At 36.1% G+C, this 17,241-nt stretch overlaps 1 long non-coding RNA gene across 1 annotated transcript in view; it reads left to right on the forward strand.

Moving 5' to 3' along the window:
* Nucleotides 1-4,458, forward strand: part of LOC116420654 — an 81,579-nt gene extending 77,121 nt beyond the window's left edge. The window contains exon 3 of the long non-coding RNA XR_004231040.1: nt 4,096-4,458. This is a non-coding gene — a long non-coding RNA (uncharacterized LOC116420654). The remainder of the gene's footprint in view (nt 1-4,095) is intronic.
* Nucleotides 4,459-17,241: the final 12,783 nt, after the last annotated feature.

Here is a 17,241-nt window from a genome sequence, read left to right on the forward strand (position 1 = left end):
GTTCTCTCGACATAAATATAAATCAGAGTAAGTCACTCAATTTATCAGTGCCCCAAACAATTCCTTAAGTATAAATTGTGGAGCAGATAACAGTTTGCATTGGAATAGAAATATTCCCTCTCCTTTATATAAATAAAAACACAGGTTCATTTGTAGTTTTCGGGGTTTTTTTGTTTGTTTTTTTTTTTTTAGAGAAGTTATGATTGGTTTACCATTTGGCTACCATTTACTCTGCTTCCAGACATGCCCAGGTCAACTCAAAAAAATTTGTTTAACTCTATCCCAAATTTTCCCTCCATCTGCTAGCCAAACTCCTAGAAAAGGCACTTATTACATTTATTTTTCCATTTCCTCTTCACTTCTCAACCCTTGACAATTCGATTCTGGTCCTCATCACACTAAATTTCTCCAAAATTTCATAATTGCTAAATCTCATCTTTTCTCATCCTTTTTGTGTTTTTGCATCATTTGAGATGATTGACCATCCTCTCCTGCTGGATACTCTCTATTTGCTTTTGTATTACTGTTCTCTGCTGGTTCTCATCCTGCTTGTCTGTTGTTCCTTCTCCATCTCTTTTGTGTGATCATCACCCCATAGCATGTATCTCAAATATGTGCATATCCCAAGGCTCTGTTTTTGTCTCTATCTCTGTCTCTGTCTCTCTTTCTCTGTCTTTCTGTCTCTCTCTGTCCTTTTCTATCATACAACATACACGTTCTCTCTTTTCTTTCACTCTCTCTTTCACTGACTCATAGTTTTACTCTTCCACTTTCTCTCTCTCTCTCTCTTTCTCTTTCTCTCCCTTTCTCTCCCTTTTTTTTCTCTCTCAACAATGCCCATTATTTTAGCTATCATTTCCATGTAGAACTGCTGAATTTATATATCCATCCCTAGGCTCTAATGTAATATATACCAAGACAAAATTCATATTCTTTCCTTACAAACTAAACTCTCTTTTCTTCCTCATTTCTTTATTTCTTTCAAAGATACCACTATTCTTCCAGACACCCTGGTTCTCAGTTTTGGTGATATCAACATTCATTCTTGGCGTCATTATTTCATTCATCCTTCATATCTAATTAGTGGTAAATATTTTCTGTTCTACTTCACAGTATCTCTTGCTTCTATCTGTTTCTCTCCATTCACATAGCTATTACCCTCATCCTAACCCTTATCATCTCTTGTCTAGAGATAGGTTCTCAAAGTGGGATCTGGATTGAATGAATGAATAGATGAATGGAATACCCTTTGAATTCTTTTGTTCTGTATAGAAATAATGTATTTGTGTCAATCTGTCCATAAAAGATGAACATAGTCTCATGGAGTATAGAGTTGAAAAATTCCTTAGATGTTATTTAGTCCTTCACTTTTACAAAAAGGAAACAGAAGTACATAGGGGAAGTGACTTGTATAAGGTTACTTTTTCTCATTCAATAACAAATAGCACACATTGTAAGAACAGTCAGACTTCTGGAAATAATCTGTTTTCATACTAAACCTGAGTTTCTAATTTCTAGCCACAGCTTCTCAAGTTAAAGAGGGAATATCATGACTTCCTTTAATAATAAAAATATACCTTGTTCCATTTTGGCAAGGAAAAATATTGTCTAGATGCTGGCAGTTACAATCTAGAAGAAAGAGAAAACAGGCATATTATAAATAATGACACTCATGAGACTATTTCTTTTTTCCATAGCACTCCAAAGCAATTTAAAATGTATTTAATATTTTTACACCTGTACTATGTCCCTATGTTGAACTGAGTCTTAGATGATTTTCAAAACATAAATTTAAGAGACTTTACAAATAAAGAAAAACCAAAATCATATTTTTGTGTTGTTGTTATTGTTTTAATCAACTGAGCTACAGAGTTTACATAATACTCATTTATTTTAGTAAAACAGACCAAAAAAAGCCACCACTATTATTTCATATAAACCTATGAGGAAATCACTATCATTTTCTCTATAAAAACTATTCTGTAAAAGTGCTTCAAAATACTCAGTGCTTCTGCATTTTAAGTGTTCGATATAACAATAGTCCAAGGCTGTCATACATCGGTCTGGTGAAATGGAAAGAATAATAATCAGTTCGAGCAATTATTTAGCATGATATTATCCCCCCAAACTAGGGGTTAATTGGATTGACTTTTTTTCTTTTTCTGCTAGTTATGTTAATGTCAATCACTGCAGGGTTTCTCAGGAATTTGTTCCAATTCTCAAGAAGATCATAAATATCGCCCCCGCCCCTGGTCCCTGCAGAGGGCAAGTACCACTCTTCTACAATGAGAGCAGGAAGTGCAGACCATGATCATATCTCTAAAGTAAATGGAATGAAAGAAGGGATTTCCCAAGAATCCACAAATACAAGTTTTCTTGGGTTGCTACTGTTTTCTCACAGGAATCTCAGCTAGAAGGCTTTTGGCCTCCTGAGCTTATTCAATATTATATCTTAAAGAATTTTATTTGTACCAGCATAGGCTGGCACATTGGTTCTGGACTGACTCAAGGGAAGGGTGCGGGGAACATGTGGTCTTCTGACTCACCAGGGCCTCTTCCTGTAATATCTCTGCAGGGTGAATCTCCCATCCTACAGATGTGTTCCCACATAACTTAGGGCAAAGGCCAACTTTAATTGCAAGGAGAGTAGGCAGGTGCCCACTTGGTATGATGCTGAAAATCCTCTCACCTCAAAATATCTTCCCCTTCTAGCACTGCTAAACTGCCTAAAATCTCTATTTTCTCATTCGTTTGTGTGTTTGGGATGAAGTACCGGTTGGAATGTATTTTTTTGTTAAAAAATATCCCAATTCTGCCAACCTACTTCCTTAATAATCATGGGCAATCTCTCAGTCTTTCTGGGCCTCTGTTTTCTTATGTGTAAAATAAGAGGTTTGGATATATAGCCTTTAAAAATCCATTGATCTTAAAAATCTATCAACCTGGGGCAGCTAGGTGGGGCAGTAGATAGAGCACCAGCCCTGAAGTCAGGAGGACCTGAGTTCAAATCTAGCCTCAGACATGTAACACTTCCTAGCTGTGGGACCCTGGGCAAGTCACTTAACCCCAACTGCCTCAGCAAAACAAAATAAGGCACAAATCTATCAACCTGTGTTTCTAATGCTTTAAACCCCTTTCATCCTTTAATACCTCAGTTCAAATTGCTTTTAGCAAACTAGTAGCCAGTCTTCTAGTAAAGTTCTGAAAGAAGAATAATAGAAAAGAGAAGAGTATGAAAAGGGCACTATAGAAAGGTCTGAAACCTCTCTAGGAAGTGGTGAGCCTGTGGACTAAATGCCTCATCAATTGGTCCCAGGAAAGCTGATGGGGCAGGAGAAGTTCTGTGAGAGCACCAATCACCAGGAGGCCAGAGATGGAGATGGAGAAAAACAAAAAACAAATACAGCTTACTTTGAAGTTTTGCTTCGTGTTGGCTCTATCAATGTGGACTTTTTAGATGACCATGAAATATTTGGATAAGAATGTTATAATCAAATAACTTTGCATTTTTTTCTGAGGTGCCAGGAAAAAAATATGTGGGGCTCTTGACTTTCTGATGGCAGAGAGTGATGGAAAGACTAGAATATTGGTCAGGAGACAGAAGGGACAAAGAAGAAAGGTTCTCTCTGTCTCTCTCTCTGTCTCTGTCGGTCTGTCTTTCTCTTTATATATCTATATCTATTTGTGTGTGTGTCTCTCTGTGTCTCTCTCTGTCTCTGTCTGTCTCTCTCTCTCTCTCTCTCTCTCTCTCTCTCTCTCTATATATATATATATATATATATATATATATATATATCTGTGTATGTATCTCTCTTTAATTTTCCCTCTCTCCCTCTCTGCCCCCCTTTGTTTCAGTCTCTCTGTCTTTGAATGTCTGTCTGTCTATCTCTTTCTCCTTATACACTCAGCAACATCTTCATTAACAGGGCATCCTACTTGCAGAGTCCTTTCCTTGGGTCTATTAACCCAAAAGACAGAACTCAGAACTGGAGCTGAAATGTAGCCCCTCATTCTAAGAATTCAGTATGCCATGATGTGAAGGTGGGGCCAGAGGTAGAAAGGGACAGTGAACTGATTCAATATGTGATCCCACAGATCTGTCACCCTTGCTGTTGGACAGAGCCAGAACCTGAATTCTGAGGTACCTGTGATTTGAAGATTTGAAGAACATACCCTCATGTGTGGTCATCTATGAGAAAATTTGAGCTGCCACTGTTTCATATCCTTTTGACTTACCACAATAAACATCTTTGGGCTTTAGGAGAATGGCTTTTTCTCCCTGTAAATTTGTTTTTTAAAAAAGTATATATTAAAGAGTGTTCTTCTCTGTGTCCCTGCATTTTGCACCTTTGGAAGTTTCCTTTTTTGCTATCCCTGGTCCCAAACTGTTTTCAAAATTTCCCAGATGGCCTGTGGGTGCAGCTTTAGATTTCTTAGAACAAAAATGATAATAGATAATAATTATGCATAAAATAATTAGTAATAATATAGATAAAATTTTAGATAATAGATATAATTATAGATAACATAATATAATAATTAGGCAAGGATTTTAGATAATAATTATAGGCACAGAACTCAGAGTCCTCAAACAAAGGAGCAAAAACCCGTTGTTGACCTCTATCAGCTCTCTCACCATGCTCTGAATTGGAACATATGATTGAAAGAGAATTTAGAAATCCTCTAGTCTAACTTAACCCAATCTCATTCTATGGAAAAGGAAACTGAGGTTTCTGTTTCAGAAAGATTAAGTGATACCTAAAGTCTCACAGGTAAGATGTCAAGCAAGGTTCTCCAATTTCAAATCTAGTCTCATTCAATTATATTCCCTAGAGGGAGTATATGATAAATAGGCAGGAATCCCATCTGTTCTTCAGTGGCAAGAGGAAAGAGTATGTGCACCTGTGTATATATAAAAATAAATATATTTAAATTATTTATAAATAAATATTATATATATATTTGCATGTATATGTATATGTACATGTTTAAATTATTTATTTATGTTTATATATTTAAATTAGATATAAATAAATATATATTTACATATACACACACATGTACACACACATATATATGCATTTGTAGATGAGGATGCAATCTATCCTTTTTCCTCAGATCTACAAAAATGGGCAGCTGATGAGAATCCTGAGAGACCTTTTTTCCATTTCAGTGAGGATCTCTGGCTACTTCAGGAAGCACTGTAAGACTTTGGGAAATGCTGCAAAAAGCAAGACAACTTTTACAAAAGTGGATGAAATAGGACTTCCATTTGCCCTTTTCTGCTAATTTTGTTAAAGGGAAATTTTCCTTTTAGACTTAGACATGGGTATTGAACAAGGTCTGTTAAGTGCCAAACACTACCCTGGGATTTAGGGTTCAAAAAGGAACCTGACAAAAAAACCAAGAGCATTACAATTTCTTCAAAACAGCTCTATTGGGAAGACAGCACAAGTTGCTTTATTCTCATTTTACAAAGTAGCTGAAATTTAGTGAGTAACTCCCTCAAGTTTGCACAGTTATTAAGTGCCAGAACTGAGACTCATACAAATGTAGATTTCAAAGTGACATATAAGTCCAACCTCTTCTTTTTAGAAAAGGGAAAAATGAGGACATGAGAAATTAAAACGATTTAGACAAGATCACAGAAGCAGTAAATGATAGTTGGGTTGCCCACCCCTTTCCCCTTTGGGTTAAATAACACAGAGATGACACAATGCTTAATTTTAATTAATTACTCGATTAGGAATCCTAATGATACCTCTCTTGCTATGGAATGGATAATGGGCTTGTAGTCAGAATATGATTTTCAGTAGCAGGTTGGTCAATTTCCAAGCTGTATAACTTTTAAATGTCTCTTCAAATCTGAGGGGCTATCTTCTCAAATGGGAAGGAAAAGGTGGGCTCCAAGGCCCATTCCATCACTAACATTCTGTGATTCTGAAATAAGTAAATTGGCAAGGAAAGCCAACTCTAATTCTTGCCTTCAATTTGAGGGACTCTGGATTAGCTCATTAGAGATTAGCCAGGAAAGGGTGAGAACCATAAAACCACTGTCTCTTCTTTTTTCAAGTCCTGAGAAAGAAATCGGTGGCAACAGCATGATTGCAGTTCCTTCTCACCAAAGATGGGATGTAGACAGGTATCCCATGACCTGAGGACCTGAAGGCAATATATTAGATTCTGAACTCTTTGAAAGCTTTTTTTTTATTGGGGGGGGGGGAATGGAGCTGTTTTTGTATCCCTGGAACTTAGTGTCTGGTTTTTATTAGGTGCTTAATAAATGCTTATTAGAAGCTGTAGCCTCTCTATTGCTACAGTGATTGTATTTAAACAAATAAATAGGGGGAAAAAATGGAGCTGTTAGCTAAGCAAGTAAGGGGATTCAAAGGGGAGGGGGACTCAAAACCAGAAGAAATTTAAAAAAATTTTTTTTCAGTCCAGTCTTTGGACCTACAGCAGCTGTGGGTTTCACTGGTGCATCATCTGGTAACACTGAGCCTGTGACAGTTATTTGCTTTGTGGTTATCATTGACCTGTCTTTAAAGTGCTAGGAAAAAGAGTTAACAGTGAAAAGTTGGGGGGAGTACATGCCATCCACAAGAACAGACTTGGGTACTAAAGATATTGTAGTTGGCTGGATATAGAGATGAGTAAAGATATGAGTCTATAAACTCCTGTGGTGAAGAAGGACCCAGTTATTACACTTTTTGTGTGACCCCGATTCTCACCTTTTCTGGGTCTCATTTTCCTTCTCTGTGAAAATGAAGGCTATGCTAAATTTCAGTTAGAGGTTACTTAAAATAAAGCTGTAATTTTTTTACATTAAATAGTAAATAGCATTTATCTAAAACCACCAGCAAGCATTATATATAATAGAGATAAACTTCCCAATACAATCAGGAGTGAAGTAAGGATGCTCATTATCACCTTTATTTTAAAAAATATTGTCTAGAAATGTACAAAAAATGTACTAGAAATATTGAACTAGAAATAACAGAAGAAAAAGAAGGTGAAGGAATTAGAATAAGCAAAGAGAAAATAAAACTATCATCTTTGCAGATGATATAATGGTATATTTAGAAAATCCTAGAGAATCAATTAAAAAACTGCTTGAGATTATTAACAACTTTAGCAAAGTTGAAGGATACAAAATAAACCTACATAAATTATCAGAATTTCCAAATATAACCAGCAAAGTCCAGGAGCTAGACACTGAAAAAAAATCCACTTAAAATAACTGTGGGTAATATAAAGTATTTGGAAATCTATCTGCCAAGATAAACCCAGGAACTATATGAACACAATTGTAAAACATTTTTTCACACAAAGTCACATCTAAACAACTGGAAAAATGTTAATTGTTCATATGTATTAATTGGCCAAACCAATATAATAAAAATGACAATTTTACCCAAACTAATCTATTCAGTGCCATAATAATCAAACTATCAAAATTATGGAGCTAGAAAAAAAATAGTAACAAAATTCATCTGGAAGAAAAAAAAAGCTCAAGCATATCCAGGGAATCTGTGAAAAAAAGAAATGTGAAGGAAGATGATCTAGCTATACCAGATCCTAAACTAAATTATAAAGTGGTAATCATCAAAACAATCTGGTACTGGTTAAGAATAGAGTGGTGAATCATTGGAGGAAACTAGCTACAAATTACACAATAGTAAATAAGCAGAGCAATTTAGTCTATAATAAACCCAAAGATCCAAGCTTTTGGAATAAAAATTCATTATTTGCCAAAAACTGTTGGGAAAGCTAGAAAACAGTATGGCAAAAACTAGATATAAATTATCATCTCACACCATACACAAAGATAAAGTCAAAAACATGATTTATACCTAAAAAGTGATAAAATAAGCAAATTAAGAATTTGTTTATGGATAAGAAGTCAGTTTATGGATAAGAAGAATTTAGGACTAAAGAAGATATAGAGAATATTAAAAATGTAAAACATAATTTTGATTATATAATTTTTTGCACAAACAAAGCCAATGCAGCCAAAATTATAAGGGAAGAAGAAAACTGGGGAAAAATTTACAGTTATTTCTGATTGAAACCTCATTTCTCACATATATAGACAATTGAGTTAAATTTATACAAATACATGTCAATGTCCGATTGATAAATGGTCAAAGGATATGAACATGTAGTTTTCAGACAAAAAAAAAAGATCAGAGCTCTCTCTAGTCATGAAAAAAATGCTCTAAATCATTATTGATTAGAGAACTGCAAATTAAAACAACCCTGAGATACTAACTCACACTTATCAGAGTGGTTAATAGGAATATATTGGATGATGAAGGGGATGTGGGAAAACTGGGACACTAATGCATAAACTGATTCAATTATTCTGGAGAGCAATTTGAACTATGCCCAAAGGGCTATAAAACTGTGCATATCCTTTGAAATAGCAACAACATGGCTAAGTTTATGTTTCAAAGACATTCAAAAATTAAAGGAGGAAAGGACCTATTTGTACAAAATTATTTATTTTTCATTATTCATTAATTATTCATTTTGTTGAGGCTAAGAACTGGAAATCAAAAGGATGCCTAAAAATTGGAGAATGACTAAACAAGCTGTGTATATGATTGTTATGAAATATTATATTATTATATTAAGAAATGAAGAACAAAGTGAAGTGAACAAAACCAGAAGATTGTATACAGTAACAGCAATATAATTCAATGAAGACCTGTGAATGACTTAGCTATTCTCAGCAATATAATGATCCAGGACAATCCCAAAGGATTTTTTGCCTCCAGAGAAACAATTGGTATTGATTAAAAGTACAGTGAAGCATGCTATTTTTCACTTTTTTTCATGTTTTTCTCTTATTCAAGTTTTCTTGTACAAAATGACTAATATGAAAATGTTTTATATAATTGCATATATATTTGATAATTTGCCATTTCAGGGAGAGAAGGGGAAGGATTAGAATTTAGAACTTAAAACTTTAGATAAAAGTATTAAAAAATGGGGGGGGGGGGAGAAAGAAGTCATTATATTTATCCAGACTTGTTTTCTTACTCATACATTTTAGGAGGTTGGATTTGATGATCCTTAGGATTCCTTCCTTAAACTATAATCCTGTAAACTAGATAATCTTGAAAGTTTCTCTAATACACAGAGTGAATATTTTATGATTCATACTACTGTTATTCAGTAATTTTTTAGTCATGTCCAACTCTTTGTGACTCCAATTGGGGTTTTCTAGGCAAAGATAATGGAGTGGTTTGTCATTTTCTTCTTCAGTTCATTTTACAGTTGAGGAGACTAAAGGAAAGAGGGGTTAAGTCTCAGAGTCACATAAATGGTAAGTGTCTGAGCTTGGATGTGAACTCTTATGATCCATATGTACCACTAATACAAATATGAAAAAGTTATAGAGAACATTATAAAATATAAAATAGATAATTGTAATCATATAAAACTGAAAAGATTTTTCATAAACAAAAATATAACAAAAATTATAAGGAAAGCAGAAACTGTGGAGGGGGCATTTTCCCAAATAAGTAAATGAATGAAATTTAAAAGTAAATACATACAAGTACTTCTATAGTTAAAGAATCATGAGATTTTGAGAGATCTTAGAGATCATTATATCCACTGCATTATTTTTGGGAACCATATCTGTGACCCTATTGGTACTGGGAATATTCAAAGGAAAATATTTTTTCAGATTTCTAAGTCATTGCTCAAAGTGAATTGAAGTCTGATTCCCATTAAAAGCACCAAATATTCAGGCCATCCCATAATCAGATCACTATGGAACTTGGATTTGACTGCTCGATAGGCCAGCCAAAGATATAATTAAAAGAACTTTTATTAGAAGAAAAGAAAAAAAATTAACAAATCCTATCTCTTTGAGATCACTGACTTTCATTTTTGTGATTTTGTTTTCTCCTTTTCTAATACAGCATCTGACTTATAATAGGTGATTAATAATTACTATGGACTGATTCATTGATTGAATAATATTCTTCAGCAGACATATCAGCCTAAAGTAGCATAATTTCCAGCTGCTATAGGTTCATTTTGAACCCTCTGGGGCACAACAATACTAAACAAATTAACATTAACAGGCAGTTTGATATAGCTACTGATTAGAATTATTTCAGTAGAACTCCCAGTTATAGTAATTAGATGTCAGATGAGGGATTCTTTTTTAATTATAACACAGACTACACAACAGAATTCAACCGGGAGTAAACAGTGCATGCCCTTTGATCCAACAGTTTCACTGGGTCTGTCTCCCAAAGAGATAACATAAGAAGGAAAAGGACCACACCTGCAAAAATTTTGTAGCAATGTCAAGGAACTGGAAACTGATTAGATGCCCTTCAGTGGGGGGATGGCTGAATAAGTTATGGTATATGAATATAATGAAATATTATTGATCTATAATAAATGATGAGCAGGCTGATTTCAGAAAAGCCTGGAAAGACTCACATGAACTGATTTTAAGTGAAGTGAGCAGAACCAAGAGAACATTGTACACATCAACACCAAGATTATATGACGATTAACATCTTGGCTCTTTTCAACAACGAGGTGATTCAAGCCAATGTGAATAGAATTGTGATGGAAAATACCTTCCACATCCAGAGAGAGAACTATGGAAACCAAATGTGGATCGAAACTTAGTATTTTCACTTTTTTTGTTTGTTTTTTTTTTCTAGTGGTTTTCTCCCTTTTGGTCTGATTTTTCTTGCACAACATGAGAAATGTGGAAATATGTTTAAAAGAATTGTTCATATTTAACCTACATCAGATTGCTTCCTGTATTGGGGAGAGGAGAGGGAAGGGAAGGAAGGAGAAAAATCTGGAATGCTGTCTTACAAAAAGAATGTGGAAAACTATTTTTACACATATTTGGAAAAATAAAATACCATTGAAAGTTTAAAAAAAAAGGAAAGAAAATCACCCGCAAAAAATAAATCACCAGGCTCACTCTTTCTTCTAGAGTCATCAAAGTCCGGTGGCAGGGAAAAAAGTCAAGACAACTAGCAATGGCCCAAGGAGCAGTGGATGACCTTGGTTTCTTCAATGTTGACCAAGCTGTAAGCACATCACAGTGCCTGCTTTAGTAGCTTTCATGGCTATTGGACCAAATTGTTATCTTCTCATTCTGCTTGGAGAAGTCTTTACATGCTTGGGGTAGACATCCCCTTAATTCACTGATGTGTTTTGAGGACTGTCAGTTACTCTTAACCTGGGTCAGCTAAACGGCTGAGACAGATTGCTGAACTGTGGCTGTGGTGCATGCTAAAGCAGGTGAGAGCTGGGTGACCTGTGGACACCAAAGGTAGATGAGAAGCCCTGAAAAGGACTCAGGAAGCCCTCACACCAGAGGGGCTAATTTTTCTGGAACACCAAACACACACACATGCTTATACACATATACGTGTATGTTTACACACATCTATATGCATTATATTCTGCATATATGGTAATTTTGTAATAAAGCCAAAGTGGATGTTTATTATAAATTGAGAAATTTTGTAACTCTGTTGCTACACTCATGCACACTAGAGTTTTTATAGCAGCAAGTCAGGCATATTTATTATTCTAATAAAATGAAACACAAACTAAAAATGTCACTATTAGACAAAGAAACCAAAACATTATTTTTTTTTAAATCACCGATGAAGTCAGAGTAATTCATGGCCCTGCATTATACAGTAAGATGTTAAGAGATTTGGTTTTCCTTTCAGTTGAAGAAAGAATTTCTAATTACCTCAGTGAACAGGCTTTCTTCCTATCTCTCTCCTCACAGATAGATATACTCTGTATACAGTCACATGTAAATATGTACTCATAGAGAAGGACTGTAGCTGTGATTTCACTGCAAAGCCACCAACAATGAGCTATTTTCTAAGGCAGCTTGGGTATCTTACAATTTTAAGGAACTGCCTGTGTGACTTTCAACAAGTCATCTCTTTAAATATTTCAGATGAGATCATAATTCTTGTGTTCCCTGATACAGCATTGTTGTTAGATTAAGTGAAATTAATTTCACATTAAGTGAAATGATGCATGTGAAAGAACTTTCATAAATTGTAAAGCATAAAACATGTGTAAGTAATTATATTTATATTGTACAGTGTAATTTTGGGGGAGAGCTGGGGTTCTGAACTTATGATTTTGTAGATGTAGGGGCCTCCTGATGTGGAAACTCCCTCCTCTGATGCAGATGGGCAGCCTATAACTTATAGTCTAAGAGAATTAGTTTACTGGGAGTATAGCAAGGATAAATGACTACATGTTGGGGATTGCTTGAGGAGAGGTTTTATTGAGTCCTTATTATGATGGTTTTGATTTCATCTGTTTTTCTCCCTCCCTCCTTCTTCCTTTCCTTTCCTCTCCTTTCCTCTTTCCTCTCCTTTCCTCTTTCCTTTCCTTTCCTTTCCCCTTTCCTTTCCCCTTTCCTTTCCCCTTTCCTTTCCCCTTTCCTTTCCCCTTTCCTTTCCCCTTTCCTTTCCCCTTTCCTTTCCCCTTTCCTTTCCCCTTTCCTTTCCCCTTTCCTCCCCTTTCCTTTCCCCTTTCCTTTCCCCTTTCCTTTCCCCTTTCCTTTCCCCTTTCCTTTCCCCTTTCCTTTCCCCTTTCCTTTCCCCTTTCCTTTCCCCTTTCCTTTCCCCTTTCCTTTCCCCTTTCCTTTCCCCTTTCCTTTCCCCTTTCCTTTCCCCTTTCCTTTCCCCTTTCCTTTCCCCTTTCCTTTCCCCTTTCCTTTCCCCTTTCCTTTCCCCTTTCCTTTCCCCTTTCCTTTCCCCTTTCCTTTCCCCTTTCCTTTCCCCTTTCCTTTCCCCTTTCCTTTCCCCTTTCCTTTCCCCTTTCCTTTCCCCTTTCCTTTCCCCTTTCCTTTCCCCTTTCCTTTCCCCTTTCCTTTCCCCTTTCCTTTCCCCTTTCCTTTCCCCTTTCCTTTCCCCTTTCCTTTCCCCTTTCCTTTCCCCTTTCCTTTCCCCTTTGTATGCATTTTACAAATTTGCAAAATTGAGGTCTAGAGAGAAATGACTACTCAGAGTTGTACAGGTCATAAATAGCAGAGCTGGGATCAGAACTTGGATCTTGAGATTCCAGATTTAGCCTTTTTTATACCATGCTACAATGATGTGCTATTTGCTTAAGTACATGGCAGCAATACTGGTGTCTCCTTTGGCATTACCAATCTGACTCTTAGTATTATCAATCCGAAAAGAACCTGGGAGTCAGGACCTAATCCTTTCCCTGGGTTAGCCATTCACTTCCTGTGTGATTTGAGCAAACCACTTTCTATTGATGTCTGTCTCTTTCTATGTTGGAGAGAATAATATCTCCCCACAAGCTAGTGTTTGTGAAACCCTCCTGATGGAGACACCAGATAAGTGCCTAGTGGCTTTGCTTTGAGAGGTCTCTCTTGGATTGCATCATGGGGATGAATTCAACTGCCAAGTAGAAGCCTGTCTAAAGAGCAACAAAGACTAGAAGGATGCTGCTTCTCTGTACTCATACACACAAAGAGAACAAGGTCCTTGCATTCCAAACTAGTCTGTCATCAAGTACCAAATTAATGGAGCATCTATCCCAGGGGTCCTTAGGATCTATGTGAAAGGTGAAAAAAAAACCCAACAGACAACAAAAATCCAACATATTGATACATTTTTCCTTGCATAAACTCTAATCAGAAAAGAAATATTAAATGTTTAGAGGTAAACTTGATAATTACAGTTGTTTTGATGCAAGTCTCTTACTGTTCATAGATTTGAAAAGTTAGTTTGGGAAAGTTTTTCAAAGCACATAAATTGTGTCCAGTGAAATCATTGGATTAAATCAAAAGCTAACCTTGGAATAACGAATAGAGAGGTGGTCTTGGAGTTAGGAAGACCTAAATTTAAGTCCTCATTTTGCTACACACTGGCTATAGACTCTAGACAAAGTCACAACTTCTCAATGCCCTAGGCAACTATCTAAGAGTATGATTTGCAGATTTGGTGCTAACCTGCTTTAGTGGAGGGAGTTAGTTATCTCTAAAAGATGAAATTCCAGGCACAGTAAAACAAAACACACAAAACTCACCCATGCTTAGCCATCTTTCTATCTGATAGTGATACTTTAATGGCTGACAAGAAAACAATTTCTCCTAGGTTGTTGGATTGATTAACCTCACTCTCCCCAAAACTATTTGAGTTCACATGTGGAAAAACCTGATTGGTTGATATTACCAGCCCTGACATGAGTTTTAAAAACCAAGGTCCCTAATTAGGGACGGTATATGGGGAGGTGTGCTTTTCTAGAAATAGCTCATCTGCATCATATTGAGTCCATCCAAGTTTCTTGGTGGGGTTTTATACAAAAATAGGCTGAGGGTGAGGGGACTGACTAATATCTCTGGCTTGAGTCACACAGTCCCATGGAATCAGTAATGCAGAAGGTCCATCTGAGTTTCTGCAGAAGGAACTTAAGGTATCTGTTCAACTTCCTCATCAGCATTTGGAACCCTGAACCATGCCATCTGAGAGAATGGCAAAAGCTGCTAAGTGGGTTCCATCAGTCGTTTTCAGGCTGGCTAGATGGAACGAGAAGGAGAGAAGGGGATATTCAGGAGAAAAATGTGATCCTAAAATTCTTGGGTCATTTCTGCCCTTTATTAATAGTTCTAAAAGGAGACTTTTTTCTAGTCACAAAGGCTTTTTAGGGGCTTAGTGACTTTAAATTATTACCACTAGATTTGAGTGGGACCTCACTCTACTTGGGAACCATGACAATTACTAACCTAAAACACCTGACATCCAAGTGGAGAAATGCAGGCATCATGAGAGCAATGACAAAACTTTTTTTCCTTCTTTAATTTAGCTAAATTTAGTTGGAGATAACTATAGTGAAAAGAGAGCTGAAGCTGGAGTCAGAAAGATTTGAGTTCAAATGTGGTCTAAGATTCTTAACCGGCTGCGTGATTTTGGGAAAGTCACTTAATCCCATTTGTCTCATCTGTAAAATGAGCCGGAGAAAGAAATGACAAATCTCTCCACTATCTTGCCAAGAAAACCCCAAATGGGATCACAAAGAATCAAACACACCTGAACAAAGTTGGAGGTATATGTGTTTTGGAGAATAAACATTCATTTGGCCCTACTATTATGTGGCAAAGGCTTTCTTTTCAAATATTTTCTCATTTTAGCCTTATAATAACCCCAAGAGGTAGATTTTTTAAAAATCTCCATTTTACAATTAAGGAAACTGAGGCAAATAAAAGTAAAGTAGCTTGGTTAGTATCATATCACCAGTAAGTGTCTGAGGCTGGATTTGAACTCAGATTTTCCTAACTCCATGTCCAGTATTCTATTCAATGTGTAATCTGGTTTCTGCCTCACCTACCTATGGCTGCACATATTTTATTTTATTCTCAACTCTAATTGTTTGCCAGGAACTACCAGTCTATTCAGCTGTCAATCTGAAGTCCTCTGTTACTTGACTATAATTCAGACAGAAAATTAGAGATCAAATTCACAGTACAGTGGAAAGAGCACAATATTTGAAGTCATAGGACATGGGTTCAAATATCACCTATGATGCTTATTACATGAGGGAAAGACTCTTAATCTTCCTTAAGTCTATTTCTTTATATGTGTAGTAAGGGAGTTAGACTGGATAGACTGTGAGGTCCTTTCAATTCTAGCTACACGATCCTACTCCTAACACTTGGGTATTGGGCCCCCTTTCTCTTTGCCACCTGTGGCATACCTGTGATGGCTCAGCTGTGTGACTTCCTTTGTGACAAATGCCCTGCCCACCTTCTAAGAATCAGTTCTTTCTTGATAAATTTAGAATAGTCACCTAACTCCCCCAGCATCCAGATTCATCTCCTAGGCTTGGGATCATGGCTCACTCTGTTCCAAGACATCCTACTGAACAAAAATAGTCACACCCCCTCCTTTCACATCTTTTCTTTGACCCAATTGCCCAATATGTAAGAATTATCAGCTCCTCCACAGTTATTTCCTGTCATAAATTATCTTCTATTCTGTTTCTATTCTATTTATATATATATATTGATATATTGACTCCTTTACTTTATCTCTTCCTATTACTTAGAACACTGCCTGGTGTATAGAAGGCACCTAATAAATAGTTTTTAATTGATTGATTAAACCCTTCCCCCTGAAATTCTGCTTTAAGTTGATGGAGACAAGTATGAAAGAAATGGAAGACACGGTGGAGAGTTGTAGGATTTAGAAGTAAAAGGTATCTTAGTTCAATCCTTTTATTATCTCATTGAAGAAACTGAGAATAAGTAGCTTATCCAAAATGGCCTAGGTGCTAACAGCAAAAGTGGGAGTAAAACTCGTATTTTTTTTATCTAAATTCAGTGCTCTTTCCATTTGCCTATATATTGCCTATCCATTGAAGAGAACCAATAATTAGTGTCAACGTTGCAATGAATGTCCTATGACATCTTTAAATGTTACCTGAAATCACCTTGGGTAAAGTCATTTCAGAGGTCATAGTGGAGTCAGTTTGGACTTCTCTGTCTGTCTCTTTGTCTGTCTTTCTTTCTCTACCTTAGTGAAAAACAACTTTGTTATAGATTACTGTTAAATCAATTAAAATCATTCCCAGAAAATGAGACTAAATCACAAATATTTAGTTTTTTCTGACATCTTCCTTCTGTATCACTATTGACTAAAAGTGCCAACTTGACTGGATCTCTATAAGGACTATTTCATAGAAGATGTAAAAATAAGGTCCATTTAGGGTTGTGAGAAGCCCATTGGTTTCAGTTCACATGAAATTGGGACAAACATAAAACTTCAATCCCCAGGGTTTCAGTTTGACTTTGGAGTACATTTAAACCTGAAGAACAAAGCAAAACCACACACACCCAGGTGAGTTTCATTGTCTAAACCAGTGAAACTTATCTGGATCCACCCTCCAGTAAGATGGCAGAAGTATGTTGCTATATCCCAGTTCCTTAGCTTCTGTGTCCCTCCCTCTCTGCTCTTAGATACCGAAGACAGGGATAAAAAATATCTATCAGTTCATCACTTGGATCTCTAATATCTATCTTTGTCCAAGGCATCCTAAGAAAGAAAGTTTATTTATTCAGGATTTTTCAGACTGTACTCCATGTTTTCTTCGAAAGCAGATTTCATAAGTGGGCTAGATTTGGGGCATTTTTGTTTAACTACTATATTGATGAATTTGTTTCCTCTTTTTTCTGTTTCCAAATTATACTATCATCTGCAACCT

Source organism: Sarcophilus harrisii, chromosome 1 (assembly GCF_902635505.1).
Source record: "Sarcophilus harrisii chromosome 1, mSarHar1.11, whole genome shotgun sequence".
NCBI classification, from domain to species: domain Eukaryota; kingdom Metazoa; phylum Chordata; class Mammalia; order Dasyuromorphia; family Dasyuridae; genus Sarcophilus; species Sarcophilus harrisii.